This window comes from Pongo abelii, chromosome 5 (assembly GCF_028885655.2).
Source record: "Pongo abelii isolate AG06213 chromosome 5, NHGRI_mPonAbe1-v2.0_pri, whole genome shotgun sequence".
In the NCBI taxonomy this organism is placed as follows: Eukaryota; Metazoa; Chordata; class Mammalia; order Primates; family Hominidae; genus Pongo; species Pongo abelii.
In genome coordinates this window covers 96048040-96062632 of record NC_071990.2, presented here as the reverse complement: position 1 = coordinate 96062632, position 14593 = coordinate 96048040, and the positions used below count along the sequence as shown (strand labels likewise).

Genomic DNA, 14593 nt, shown 5'->3' with positions numbered 1-14593 from the left:
AAGATTTGGCAAAATAAGCTTGTTTTACGTTCTTTACATCACAGTAATCAATATCACAACCATCTCCCGCATCTCTACCAGCATCGTGACTCCTGCTACTATTATTAATCATTTAATAATAATAGTACTACTATTACTGCCACCACCCTAAATATTTTACATACAGTATATTTTGCTCATTTATGCCTCACACATATTGTGTAGCTGGAAATTTTCATTGTCTGCATTTTTCAGACACAGTAACTTAGAGAAGTTAAGTAACTTGTCCACCAAATTTAGAGTTTCAAGGTTAACCTAAGTCTGCCTGACATTTAAGGCTGAGTTTTAATCATTGAATTGTATGATGTCCCAAGTTCCAAGAGGCCAGAATTATAAAACTGCATGAGAAGATCCTGATAGTAGAAAAAATAAACATGAAAATGCTTTCCTTAAATCTTGCTTGTAAGGATCAATTACAAAGGTGGAATCTGATGCCCCATCTCAAGCCTTCTGATTCAAAATCTGCATTTTAATAAAACCCCTGGATGAATTGTAAAGTTTGAGGGGAAATATTTTATCTTTTTGAGAGAATATTATGAATAATAGTGTCAAAATCTTTACTAAAATCTAGAGTTTCTATATCTACGTGATTTTCTCAACATAACAGGACATAAGCAATTTATTCATAATTTATTTATTCAATATTTCTTTATTCTCTATAGATTTGTCTTGTGCAAGATATAAACATTGTACAAGATACTAAGATTTTATTGTATTCAATAACATTTTATTCTAGTCAAGGAGAAAAATATGATCAATAAATAATTATTTATAGTATATAATAAACACCATCGAGAAAGTTTAGATGTAGGGAATATTTTAGAAATCAGGAAATTTATTAAAAAATTCGTAAAGGAGGTATTTTCTATCTACAAATAAATATTTTTGGGAAAATATTTTCTTGGTGTATTTATTCCTATTGTGGTATTCACTATTTTCTATGCTTTATTAGCACACTTAGTCATAATGAGGAAGGTTTATTCTGAAATGCGTTTTCAGCTCTGTGGAAATTAGAATTGCATTTAATCTCCGCTAATGTGATGCCTCTCTTGCCCTTCACTCTTATTTTGTATCTTTTTGTTTTGTTTTGTTTTTATAGACTGCTGTTGCTATGTTGCTCAGGCTGGCCTCTAGCCCCTAGGCTCAAGGGACTCTCCCCATCATCCTGCCTCAGCCTCCCAAGTAGCTGGAACTGTAGGTAGGTACCACACTGCCTGCATGAACCTTTTTTCTAGAGATAATGTCTACTTAAAATTCATTTGTAATTATACTCAGAATATATTTTTTTTCAGTTTTCAAAAATTTAAATAATCTAGGGAGTCAAACATTGACTTTCCATTTCATCTTGTGAAATAACAAGAAATTCAAATAGGGAAAGAGAGAGAGATTTCACTCGAAAATCTAAGTGTTTAGTTCTTAGAACTTCAAATTTTGTAAAAATTTTAGATTGAATAGCAATAGTCAGTACTTGGTGAATTCGATGATACTCTAGATTGTCTTTCATGCATCTTTGTATTCTCAAATAAGAAGCTCAATATCTGCATAATCATCCCAAGTGTCTTCTTCAAATGATTTATGAAACAATGAGAAAAAATGAGTGTTGTAATTTTGAACAATATATTTCTAAATGATAAAATATGGATTTTTAGAATTTAGCAATTACATTAAAAATGAGTGGTAGAGTTAGATGCACACAAAAGTTTAACCTTCATGGAGGAAACTGACCTTGATCTTTTCCTTTCAGAATTCATAGGGTTTATTTTACTACTTCATACACAAAAGGAGTATTTTCATTCAATCATTGTTTCTTCATATATTAGGTGAAATATTTCTATTAAGAGATAATTTCTTCATCTAGTCAGATAGTATTTGGTTACCCAGTGGAGTGATTAGTATAAGGTGGGATAAATGATTGATTCTTTCTTTTTTTATTTTAATAATTTCAAAATAAATAATGAAAAATTTCAATGGTAAACAATCGGTGGATGGAGTTCCTTTTTTGTTTTATTTTGTTTTGTTTTTTAGTCTCATTACAAACTCATGTTAGATGTTTGGTATGTTTCAATCTATTGCAGTTAATCCTCGAATTTTCTAAATCCAAGTGAAACCTTTTTCAGGATCATTTCTGAGTAGTTTCAATACAGCATTCAAAATATCTTTGAAAGATTCCTTGCTCTCTGATATGAAAATATTGTCCATTTCATCTTGAAGTTCTCCTGCTACAGTCTTTTCTCCAAGAAGCCCTGGTTCCTTCCAGTGAGAATGTATGTGTGTGTTTGTGTGTGTGTGTGTGTGTGTGTGAGACAGAGAGAGAAATGGAGAGAATATCTATAGAAAGATACACATGTTTTATGGTCAAATCTAGATTCATTGTAAATGGTTGGTCATTGCTGCTGTTTTTTCATTGAAATAGATAAGAAATATGCTTATTTTGAGGAAGATGTTTTCTTAAATATATTTTTATTAAAATATCTCATTAATTTATACCACTACATTGAATTCAAATTCAAGACCTCCAGGGTTTTTATTTTAAACTCCTTCCTATTAATTATTTTTCTGTTATGTCTATGCTAAGAATTCCAGTTCTCAGTAACACTGAGATTGTAGGACTTCAAATAAAAAATAATTACTCATTTGCTTTTATCTCACATTACACATGTAAGTATATCAGTATTAAAATACCAACACTAGGCCTGGCACAGTGGCCCATGCCTGTAATCCCAGTATTTTGGGAGGCTGAGGTGGGAGGATCGCTTGAGACCAGGAGTTTGAGACTAGCCTTTGCAACATAGCGAGACCCCATCTCTACCAAAAAAAAAAAAAATAGCTGACATGGTGCTGCGTGCTTGCATTCCCAGCTACTTGGGAGGCTGAGGTAGGAGGATCACTTAAACCTGGGAAGTAGAGGCTGCAATGAGCCATGATCCATGATCGTGCCACTGCATGCCAGCCTGGGCAACAGAGTGAGACTAAAACAAAACACTAAAACAAAAACATGAGTGCTTAAATGTTTGAATTTTCTTTTGTAGATTTTAAAACAGCCTTATTGAGGTATAATTAACACACAAAGAACTGCACATATTTGGTGTGCACAATCATAGGCAAACACTCACGATACCATTACCACAATCAAGGTAATAGTTTTGTCCTTAACACGTATCCCTCTGGGGGATTACTATGCCTTAAAGTAACTTTTAATATTTCACTTCTTTATACCACCAACTGAAAACACAGTTAGGTTCATTTGTTTATTGCTTATTTTTGTAAATTTCTTTGAAGGAATGTAGTTGCGTTGCAAAAGTACATGGAAAAATGTTGATCAGTTTCCAGAGGCACATCTCCAAAACAAGGCATAGGCAAGGAAGTCTTGTTTCTGAGCTAGTTTCTCTACCCTGTTTCTTCTCTCCTCTTAGGGGTAATAGTTCCACATCCCCTTTAATGTTTACATTATTCTTCAATTGTGTATTAATCTTTCTGTTCTTAATATAGACAGATCTTTCTTTTAATTTTTTTTTTTTTTTTTGAGATGGAATTTCACTCTGTCGCCCAGGCTGGAGTGCAGTGGCGTGATCTTGGCTCACTGCAACCTCTGCCTCTGGGCAATTCTACTGCCTCAGCCTCCCGAGTTGCTGGGATTACAGGTGCCTGCCACCAAGCCCAGATACTTTTTGTATTTTTAGTAGAGACGGGGTTTCACCATGTTGGCCAAGCTGGTTTCAAACTCCTGACCTCAAGTGATCCACCCACCTCAACCTCCCAAAGTGATGGGATTACAGGCATAAGCCACTGTGCCCGGCTCTTTTTAACTTTTTTGGTATTTAGGTAGTCTCATTAATTTTTGTTCTTGTGGTTACCTTCATACTAAGTACCTTTCCTAGCACTCTTAATCCTCCTTTTTTTGATTATGGTCTATTCGTTCCCTATTGTGAGTAATAATGAAATTAGCTACTAAATTCTTTCCCATCCTCTCTTCCCCAGCATCTGATCTGAAGCAATTCAGTTTAATTCACAGTTAATAACTATAAGGTCATCAGCAAGCATGTTCTGTCCTCTATTTAGAGTCTAATAATGTTCACATTAATATAGCTTTAATTTTGAATCAAACCCATTCCCTAAATATTCTCCAATTTTTCTTTCTTCATTTCCTAGAAATCATAAGTTTGGAATATTTTAAAATATTATTCCCTGAATATACCATATGTTCAACTTTGAATCATATTTATTGAATATATTATCTAATTTTAGTTTCATACTTTAATGAAGTGATTAAATGAATTTGTTATAATTTAATATTTTACCCCATCTCATTTTTCAACTTCCGGAAGACTTTGAAATAGTTACAGAATATAGGGGTTGACTTTTTCTACCAATGCATCAAGGCAGTAGAGCTCAAAATCAGGTTAATATAAGAATCACAGTGGATAGGAACTGAACAATTGTCAAGCTTTATAGGAGAATGAATATTCTGGAAATTTGAAGTTTTGATAGAATCAATAGTCACTTACTACCCTAAAATAATTTTCCCAGTTCCCAGACATATTTTTTAAAATTCCTCTATAGATGAAATAAAAACCTAGATGGATTCTCTACTTGTTATTGTTAATAATTTTGTACTTGCAAATGACAGAAAAACCTTGCAAAATTTTCTTGTATGGAGAATATTTTAATTACATAATATTCTTATTTCCAACCTTTGTTTAAATGCCTACATATACATATGTTCTATTTTAATATGTATTTTACATCAAATAAGATTGATTTATTAATTTAAAAGTATTTATTGAGCCCCTTTTTGGTAAAGTAGGTGTTAAGTTAAACTAACTCAGAAGATTAAGACAAGAGCAATAGTAATTAAAATTATGCTTGGGTTTGACAAAATATTTGTACCTCTTAGTAGATTACAGTTACTCCACAGGCTACAGAAAGTAGAAATTTCCACAACCCAAGCCCCATTTTTAAAATTCTGATAAAAATAAGCAGCATGCATACCATCCTTAAGATTGATAAAATAAATAATGGAAGGATCAAAATGCAAGTGGGTTACCTGTCTGCTACTTGGAACTATAAGGACAGATACATTCCTTTTTTCCCTTTTCACTAAGTATATCATACTTTCATAACCATGAGTAGGAGTGAAGCTTGGAACTTCAGCTTTGTGAACTTTTTTACACCACATACTCCTCACTCTGTCAGTTATAGGAGAAAATGTATTTATAGAAACATATTTATTGAGCACCTCTTATGTACCAGTCACTACTATAGGCACTTGTATTAAAACAATAAGCCAGATGCGATGCAAGCCTTCTGATACCTTCCAGAAGAGACTTGCAAACAGACACTTGTAATGCAAAGAAGAATGTTATAAGTGAACTTTCCTTATAGAAGATTAGATTATAAAGCAATCAAAGATATGGGAAGTGAAATTCCAGACACCTGGCTGCGCTTAAGTATTCCTATAATATGCTTTGATTTTATGGCATAAAATCAAATCTTAAAATGCAAAATATAAGGTCTGTAACCCTACTTGGCAATTGTGTATCTGTGAGAATAATACTGTGTTGGCAAGGAGAAAAATAAGATATGTTATTTGACCTTAAATGTTGTATTTCTGGCCGAGAATTCAAATATATCTTGAAACAATTGATCTAGAAATCATAATACAAACATTACTCTGGCAATCAAAAACTCATATAATAACTTTTAGAAAGTTTAGATTTTGTGCAAATACATTTTATCTTCTTTATTGTTCTGATGAGTTGTGAATTATATTTGTTTGAAATATGCCATAATTTAGACATAAGAAAATCTTTCAAAAATATGATATATAATACACATGAACTTTTAAAGAAACATTTGAATATATTAATGTAGTGCTATGCTGTGCTTCACAATTTTGCTGAGTTATAAACATAAGTATTAACTTAGATTTCAGCAGTATAAGGAAATCAGTGAACACCATTTCATAATCCTGGTTAAGAGTTTCAACATCTATGCATATATTTGTTAAGTATTATTTTTGTGGTTAAATTTATTTAAAAGATACTAAAGAAATGCCACAGATTTCTACTGGGAAATCTCTAATAATTTTAATTAGGTGAATTAGTTTATATGTATATATTTATATGATAGCAAAGCATTTGTTTATGTACTTCCATGAACTTAATAACTATCTAAAACATCTACCTACCTTATAAATTAGGACATATGTTTCATTTTGTATGTACATATGGTCTGATGGAGTCATAAAATAACATAGTTGGGGAGATCTCAACATTTAATCGAATTATCATTTTTGTGAGCTATGACAGACAATTTGCCATTTGATAGCTATTACACAATTTAACATATTTTTCTGCATTTGGTTGTATCGGGGTAAATTTATAGCTAAAAGTATGTATTTTGGGGGCATAAATACAGTGGTATCGGTTTAGCGGTTTAGTAATTACACAGCTGAATCTAGCACAGAGCAGGCCTGTAATTAAATTTTATCTACTTCATAATATGACGCTTACTACATATATTTGAAATATGTAAACATCTGAATGTTAGATATTTTAAAGAAGCTGTAGCTTTACTTCAGGATACAAGGTGGTGCTGTTTCATTTTACAAACAAAAACTGCTGCTGCAAAAAGCTAGCACAGCTAGAATGAGGACATCACATCTTATAAAGAGAGCAACACTACAGAAGACAATTCCATACCTCTACTTGCCAGTTATGATTTTGTTTAATGGAAAAATAGATAAATTATATCTATATCCAGTGCACAATGTGACTACAGAGCAATAACAATATTCAACCAAGGATGAAATGTTCATTTTTTTAGTAGTTTACCGAATTCTGTGGCCCGCAGTATCAGGAAGAGGCTGGCAAAGGCCTTGTCCTTAAGGGAATAAAATACATGCCTTGTGAAAAATAAGTGAAAGTTAAAAAGTATTTCTAGTTTTTTTTTTTTTTGACTTTCATTTCACTGGTTTTGTAAAGGAAAATCCAAGCTCATCTTTTATTTCTAAATCTACTGACCTGTGATATTAATGAAGACCAAAGATTCTACTGCCTTCTATCTATTCAAATGCTAATCACCATTGTCAACTGACTGTGTGAATTGAAATGCTACGAGAAGTGAAGCTTTTTTTCCATATTAACTTTTCTTTATATTTATTATTACTTGGCATAGAGAATATAAATAAGAACTCAACCTCCTGTGTGGCATCAATCAAGTTAAATAACCTTTCTGAGCCTAATTTTTATTACATTTTAAAGAGATGCTCAATGCTAACATTTTCACTGTAGTTTGTTGAGGTGATTTTCAGGTTTGTAAAACAAATTGAGAAGGTATTTTTTTTTTAATCACAGATGTATTTGTCTACTGCAAATTGGCGATTTAGAGAAATTTGGATGTTTTGTGTATGTTGATATCCCCAGTAAATGTTTTGCAAAAATGATTGACATCTTTAACAGTTTTATCTGGTGTTTCTTTATGCCTCAACCTATTTATCTTATATGTGTTGGCTACCAAAAAGAAAACTCTGAAGCTCTGCTGAGGATTTGTGAAATATTATATGCTCTACTAATATTTTTAACTCAGGCTTTTACCCTGACACATCAGTTATTTAAATGCCACTTCAAAAATGGCATTAATGCTAATTTGCTTTTCTTTTTTATACTTTCATATTTTCTTTACTAAAAGCTGACTTGTATTTTTCAATAATAGAGAGAAAGGAATTGTACTATTTACTTATCTGAGTATAAAATAGACATTTAAATAATACTTTATACTTGGCTTTACTGACAACATAAATAGTAGACTCTTTTATTGATGATATTATATATATGCTGTTATTTATTCTACAGAATAAAAAACATCACTAATATAATCTTGAAAATAGGTTTATACCAGAAAGATTTAAGTGAATGAAGATAAATAAGGCAAGGTAGTTCACTTAGCAACAAAAAACAAATAATAAAAATGTTTAATATACAGTAACTAGGCTGAGCCTGCTGAAAGATCATATAACCTCTGATTTTCTAATTTTTTTTTTTACTTTTTCCATAAGAATTAACGTCTAGACACCGTAACACAAATATTAGAGATTTCTCTTTTTAGAAGAGCATCTAATATCTTAAGAGGCATTATTGTGTTGGGATACAAATTATATATTTTAATCACATAGAACCCTGGATTTGAATAGGTATGCAGCTTGTTATGTGGTCTTGAGAAAATATACCTCTGTATGACTCAGTTCCATATATGTGTGTGTATATATATATATATATGATACAAATAAAATGGAGGTAATATCTACTTTCATTTCAGTTTGACAAATGATTATATGAGATGATTTATATTTACTGCTTACCGAATTGTATTACATAATATGTTAAAATAGAGTAAACTGGGTTTGGCATATTAAGGACATTTTGTACTATCTTGCAAATTTTTTATAAATTTAAAACAATTCTAAAATAAGTATTTGTTACATAAAATTAGAAAAAATCTAATTGACACCATTTATCAATTCGTCTGTCAAAATAAACATTTTTCCCATTGCAGTAATACTTACAAAATGATTTAAACATAACAATATTTTTGCTTATAAAAGGAATATAAATTTGTTTTAGAAACTTCAGAAAGCAGTAACAAATTGAAGAAAATTTAAGAGCTGAAGTTCCAAGCTGCACCCCTACTCATAGTTATGATAGTATAGTAACTATCATAACTATCTCTGAAATTCTACTTCCAGGTAATAACCATTATTAGCATTGTGTCAGATACCCTTTTGTTTCTTATATTTATATAAACACATTTTTAAACAAAAATTTTACCATATACCTGGGGTTTCATTTTGTGTACACCTTTCACATAACAAACAATGGATCAATGTCTACCCATGACACTAAACTTTCCTTTATCACAAGAATAGAAAATAGTTTAGTTTTAACCTGAATGCTGACTTTAATCTATTAGAAGTGCTTGGTTGAGAAGCAACCAGGAGCCATGTCTTGAGTCACTGGGAAAGACTGACATAATTGGGCAATAATGTCTACCGTAGACTCGAGGGGATACTCTTGCAGTATGTGCCATAAATATCTTGTCCCATATCTATATTGTTTTTCCTGGTTGTATTCATATTTTAAAAAATAAACAGAAATATCAAGAACAACATAAAGAACCCTCAAAGGTAGGCTGGGCACAGTGGCTCACACCTGTAATCCCAGCACTTTGGGAGGCCAAGCCAGGCAGATCACAAGGTCAGGAGTTTGAGACCAGCCTAGCCAATATGGTGAAATGCCGTCTCTATTAAAAATACAAAAATTAGCCCGGTGGGGTGGCGGGCGCCTGTAATCCCAGCTACTCGGGAGGCTGAGGTAGAAGAACCACTTGAACCCGGGAGGCGGAGGTTGAGTGAGCCGAGATCGCGCCACTACACTCCAGGCTGGGTGACAGAATGAGACTCTGTCTTAAAAAAAAAGGAAAAAAAAAATCCTCAAATGTTACTGTTTTCCATATTTGCTCACTTTTTTGCTGAATTAATTTAAATTAAAACAGACATAAATTTTACCTCTAAATTTTTCAATATGCATCTTCAAACACGCAGTTATTTACCTATGTAACCACAATCCTGTTTTCTACAAATTATTTAAAAGCTTCTTGGCTGGGCTTGGTGGCTCAGACCTGTGTTTCCAGCAGGTTTGGAGACCGAGGTGGGTGACTCACTTGAGGCCAGGTGTTTGAGACCAGCTTTGGCCGTGGTGAAACCCATCCTTACAAAACATATAAAAATTAGCTGGCTGTGATAGCGTATTCCTATACTCCCAGCTACTTGGGAGGCTGAGGAGGGATTGCTTGAGTCTGGGTGGTTGAGGCTGCAGTGAACTGAGATTGTGGCACTGTACTCCAGCCTGGGTGACAGAGTTAGACCCTGTCTCAGATAAATAAATAGACATAAATTACAAGTAATACAATAAAATAAAAATTTCCCTAATATCATTTATTACTCCTAGTCCTTCTCCTAATTTCTCAAATTGTTCCCAAAATATATCTTACAGTTAAATTTGCTAAAAATAGGATCTAATTAAGAACTATGTGTATTTTTCTTGGTGTGTCTCATATGTCTCTTTCAACCTAGTACAGTCTTGTTATTTTTATTTTCTACAAAATTTCGAAGAGACCAGATAGATCTATAAGCGTCTCACCTTCTAGATGTGTCTGTGTCCTCAAGATATCATTTAACTTGTTCCTTCACTTTTATTACTGTTAACTATATTAGATATGAAGATGGATCAGAGTCAGAGTAAATATGTTGAGGAATAGTATTTACTGAGTGGTGTTTCATGTTTCTTGTTGCATCACACCAAGAAGTACATAATGTCACATTTTCCCACTATTAATGATGTTGAGATTAGTCACCAGGGTTAGATGACAGACAGATCTTGCTAAGGTAAGGTTATATGTGTGTGTTTATATTTTTATATTTTCTCAAAGAATTTTGCTGCTTTGCTTTTTAGGTTTTGCCAGAAGTCTTAATTGTATATTTATTTGGGTGTTTATTTTTAAAGAATTTCCTTTTTATTCAAAATTCATATGTACTCATTGTAACAAATGCAGAAAACATCAAAGAAAATTCACCATATAGTTGAAGGATGGTGCCAAATGATATGCTGGATTAACATTTCCAGGCCAGTTCATTTCTCAGACTTTCTTCCAATAGTCTCGATTCTCTAGAACTAAAGTTATAAACAATTTATTTAAAATTATGTAGATGTTGCTTTGAACTTTGAGCACAAGTATTTAGTTGGTTATAATAAAGTGGAATGATGTAGAAAGTAAATAACCTGGGCCCTGGGGAGTGGTGGGGGGAAATTTACATGTGTAATGAACTCTCATACGTTGAATAGCACTGTGGGATCTTTAGGTAACAAATATGAGATCCTACTTCTGTCGTGTATTATCCAGGGTTCCCCAGAGAAACAGAATTAATAGGACATATAGAGATGTGCAGAAAGAAGTTTATTATTAGTGATTGGTTCACATAAATATGCAGGCTAGGCAGTTCACCGATCTACTTTCTGTAATCTGGCAATCCAAAACATCCGGTGGTATAGTTCCATTCCAGACATGAAGGCCAGAGAACCAAGAGCACTTATTTCCAAAAGCAGAAGATGGATGTCTCAGCTCAAACAGAAGGAGCAGATTTGTCCTTTCTCTGCCTTTTTGTTTTATTCAGGCCCTCAAAGGATTGAATGATGCCCACCCACTTTGGTCAAGGTGATCTTTCCTCAGACTACTGATTTACATGCTAATCTCTTTAATCACGGGCACATCCAAAAATAATGTTTTAGCAGTTATCCGGCATCCTTTAGCCCAGTCTAGTTGACACATTAAGATTAACCATTATATGTGGCGTTCAGTAGCACTGGCCAATTCCAATGCCTGTGTGAGACTATGGAACATGTCTTCTGGCTATGGGCATCATTCCTACTTCCTTGAGCCTGCTCACTGCAGAGATGGAGGGAAGCTTCAAAAATAAGTAACCATGAAACGTGTGCATGTGAGTATTCCTTGTCATTACACAGAATTAAAAGCATTAGAATCTGAGTCACATTCTAATCAATTCTCTAACTTGAAAGAACTTGGCCATCATTATCACAATCGTCCTGAAATAGCTATCATTAACATTAGGTGATGCCATCCCATACATTAAATACTTTCCCACCCTAAGCAGAAACATGAATTAAATAATGGATAGATTGAATAGATGACACATTATTTTATTAAAATGAGATGATAATATATAAACTCTATTAATGAACGTTATATTTAATTTTATTTGATTAAACAGGAGAAAAATAAACAAGAAAAACTGAAGGATCTGATGAACTTCAGATAAATGTTTCTTCATCACAGGATATGTTATTTGATAAGGATAGGGGTTTATGAGCACATTATGAGGTTGAGTCATTATGTGTATTTTTTTCATGTAGCTTCAGTTTTTACAGTATCAATTTACTCTTGCTGTAAATGATGAGGTAATTAGCTGCAGGATAGGGCTTATTAATAGGCCTATTAACATGACTGCCTGTGACATCTAGGTAAATGATCCATGTTGTTGTTCCAGACCTGGGTTAAGGAACGTACTTAAATCAGGCTGTGTAAGCCTAGAGAGGGTGATAAATGATATCTGTGCTAATCCTGGGTGTATGAGACCTCACTTTGTTAGTATATTTTATATTATGTAAACTCTAAAATTGATGGAGAGCACTTGGCTCAGACGAGATGGTCCTGGGCACATATTAAACTCATTTGAATTAACACTGGTCCATGTTTAAGTATAGAAGCTTATGTTTACAAGGAAAAGCTGGGAGGAGGGTAGAAAATATGGAAAGTAGCACACGTGCAATCAGAAATTATCACTGACAACTCCTTTTGAAGATTTTGGGGTCTAAATTTTTATCTTTCTACTGGCTCTAAAACATGTTGATTTCTCCTTTATGTACTCTGATATTATTGACTTTCTTCTGCATTCTTCAGATAAGTAAACTCTGTGTCATGGATCTACATGATCTGTGTACTTGGTCTTTCTATTAGTTTGCTCCTACTGTTAACATTGATAATAAAGTGGAAATACATTATAATTTAACACTTCTTTCTTTCTCATAAGAATTTTATAAATTATGTTATTATATTTTATTATTCCAGTTCAGGGCATTTATTTCTCTTCTGTAAGCATCACTGCTATAGTTGTTTTGTGATATATGTGTGTGTGTATATATATATATATGCCTACTTACTTTGGTGAAGGTGATCTTCACTCACCTTTACTCACCTTTAGGAGTAAAGGTGAGCTTTATTCCTAAAGTTGTTTTGTAAGCATTATTCCTATAGTTGTTTTGTATTATAATATATACATATATACACACAGGTATGTGTATACAAACACACAGATACATATGTATGTATGTATATATGATGCTTAATTTTGATTCTCCTTATGCCAGTATTTTCACTGCAGTTTTTATATTTTGTTAATGTGTTGATTGACTTTGTATAATATTTGGGAGTTTTTTTCACAAAGCGATCATAAGAGTTGTATTTCTTTCCTTCCTTCCTTCATTCCTTCCTTCCTTCCTTCCTTCCTCCCTCCCTCCCTCCTTCCCTTCCCTTCCCCTTGCCTCCCTCTCCCTCCCCCTCCCTTCCCCTCCCTCCCACTCCCTTCCCCGCCCTTCCCCTCCCCTCCCCTCGGCTCCCCTCCCCTCTCCTCCCCTTCCCTCCCTTCCCTTCTCTTCCTTTTGTTTGATTGAATCTCACTCTGTTGCACCCAGGCTGGAGTGCAGTGGGGTGATCCCAGCTCACGGCAACCTCCACTTACTTGGTTCAAGCAATTCTCCTGCCTCAGCCTCCCAAGTAGTTGGGATAACAGGAGTGCACCAGGACACCTTGCTAAGATTTTTTTTTGGGGTTTTATTAGTGGAGACAGGGTTTCGCCATGTTGGTCAAACTGGCCTCTAACTCCTGACCTCAGGAGATCCACCTGCCTCAGCCTCCAAAAGTGCTGGAATTACAGGTGTGAGCCACCACAGCTGGCCAAGAGCTGTATTTTCTTAATAAGTTCATATTTGAGAAAATATCTCTCTTGTTTTGTAATTGAGTTATATTTCGGCCAGTGTCCAAGGAGTCTTTGGTGCATGTTGATTTCTTTCAGAACTTTGTGTACACAGATTTATTATTTTCTGGTACTGAATGTTATGAAGTCCCATATAAGCCTTATTTTTCTTTCTTCCTTTAAGTATTTTTATTAATCTACCAGGATGACTAAAAACCCTCTCTTTATTCTCAGGGTTTAATAATACAGTTTGCAGATGACCCACTGTTAACTCTACCATATCAAACTTTTCCTAGAAAATAATGTGCCACACAAGTCTACTGTGCTTGTGCCTTCTTCCTTCATTTCAGGCATCTTTTTTATACCCTGCATAATTGAATAATTTCTCATTCTATGTTATCTGCTTCATAAATTTTCCTGATGTATTATCTGAATTGCCCAACTATTATCTTCTCTCTAACTGCTTTAATTTATCTGCGTTCATTGTGGTTATTTCAGGGCTTACTTCTGTATCAGAATTTCCATGTCATTTTTTTCTATCCTGTTCCTTTGTTTCTAAATCTACTAGTTCTCCTTTTATTTTGGCAATTTATTCACTTAACTCTGTAGTACTTTAAAAAAAAATTATTATCTTTTTTAATGTACATGTTTTTATGTTTCTTTTAGTAATTTCATGTTCTTATTTACCTGTTCGACTACACCAAGCTCTCTGGGAAATAACCCATTTGAGCTAATTAGGGGCTTATTAGATCCAATAATAAAGAAAATCTCAAAATATAATTGTTTAAACAAGATATAAGTTTGTTTTCCTTTTATTTAATGACTCAGGGTGGATGTCCCAGCTTGACAGGTGGCTCTCCACATTAATATTCGGGGACTTGCAATAAATATGGCTCTGGATCTTTCCACACATAGCTTTCAGGTTTGTTTTAGTCTTTGACAGTCTTCTAA

At 33.5% G+C, this 14593-nt stretch overlaps 1 long non-coding RNA gene across 10 annotated transcripts in view; it reads left to right on the top strand.

Moving 5' to 3' along the window:
• Positions 1 to 14593, top strand: part of LOC129054622 (uncharacterized) — a 406710-nt gene that overhangs the window by 274302 nt on the left and 117815 nt on the right. For all 10 annotated transcript variants that reach the window (XR_010140277.1, XR_010140276.1, XR_010140273.1 and 7 more), the window contains one exon: positions 1139 to 1237. This is a non-coding gene — a long non-coding RNA (uncharacterized LOC129054622). The remainder of the gene's footprint in view (positions 1 to 1138; positions 1238 to 14593) is intronic.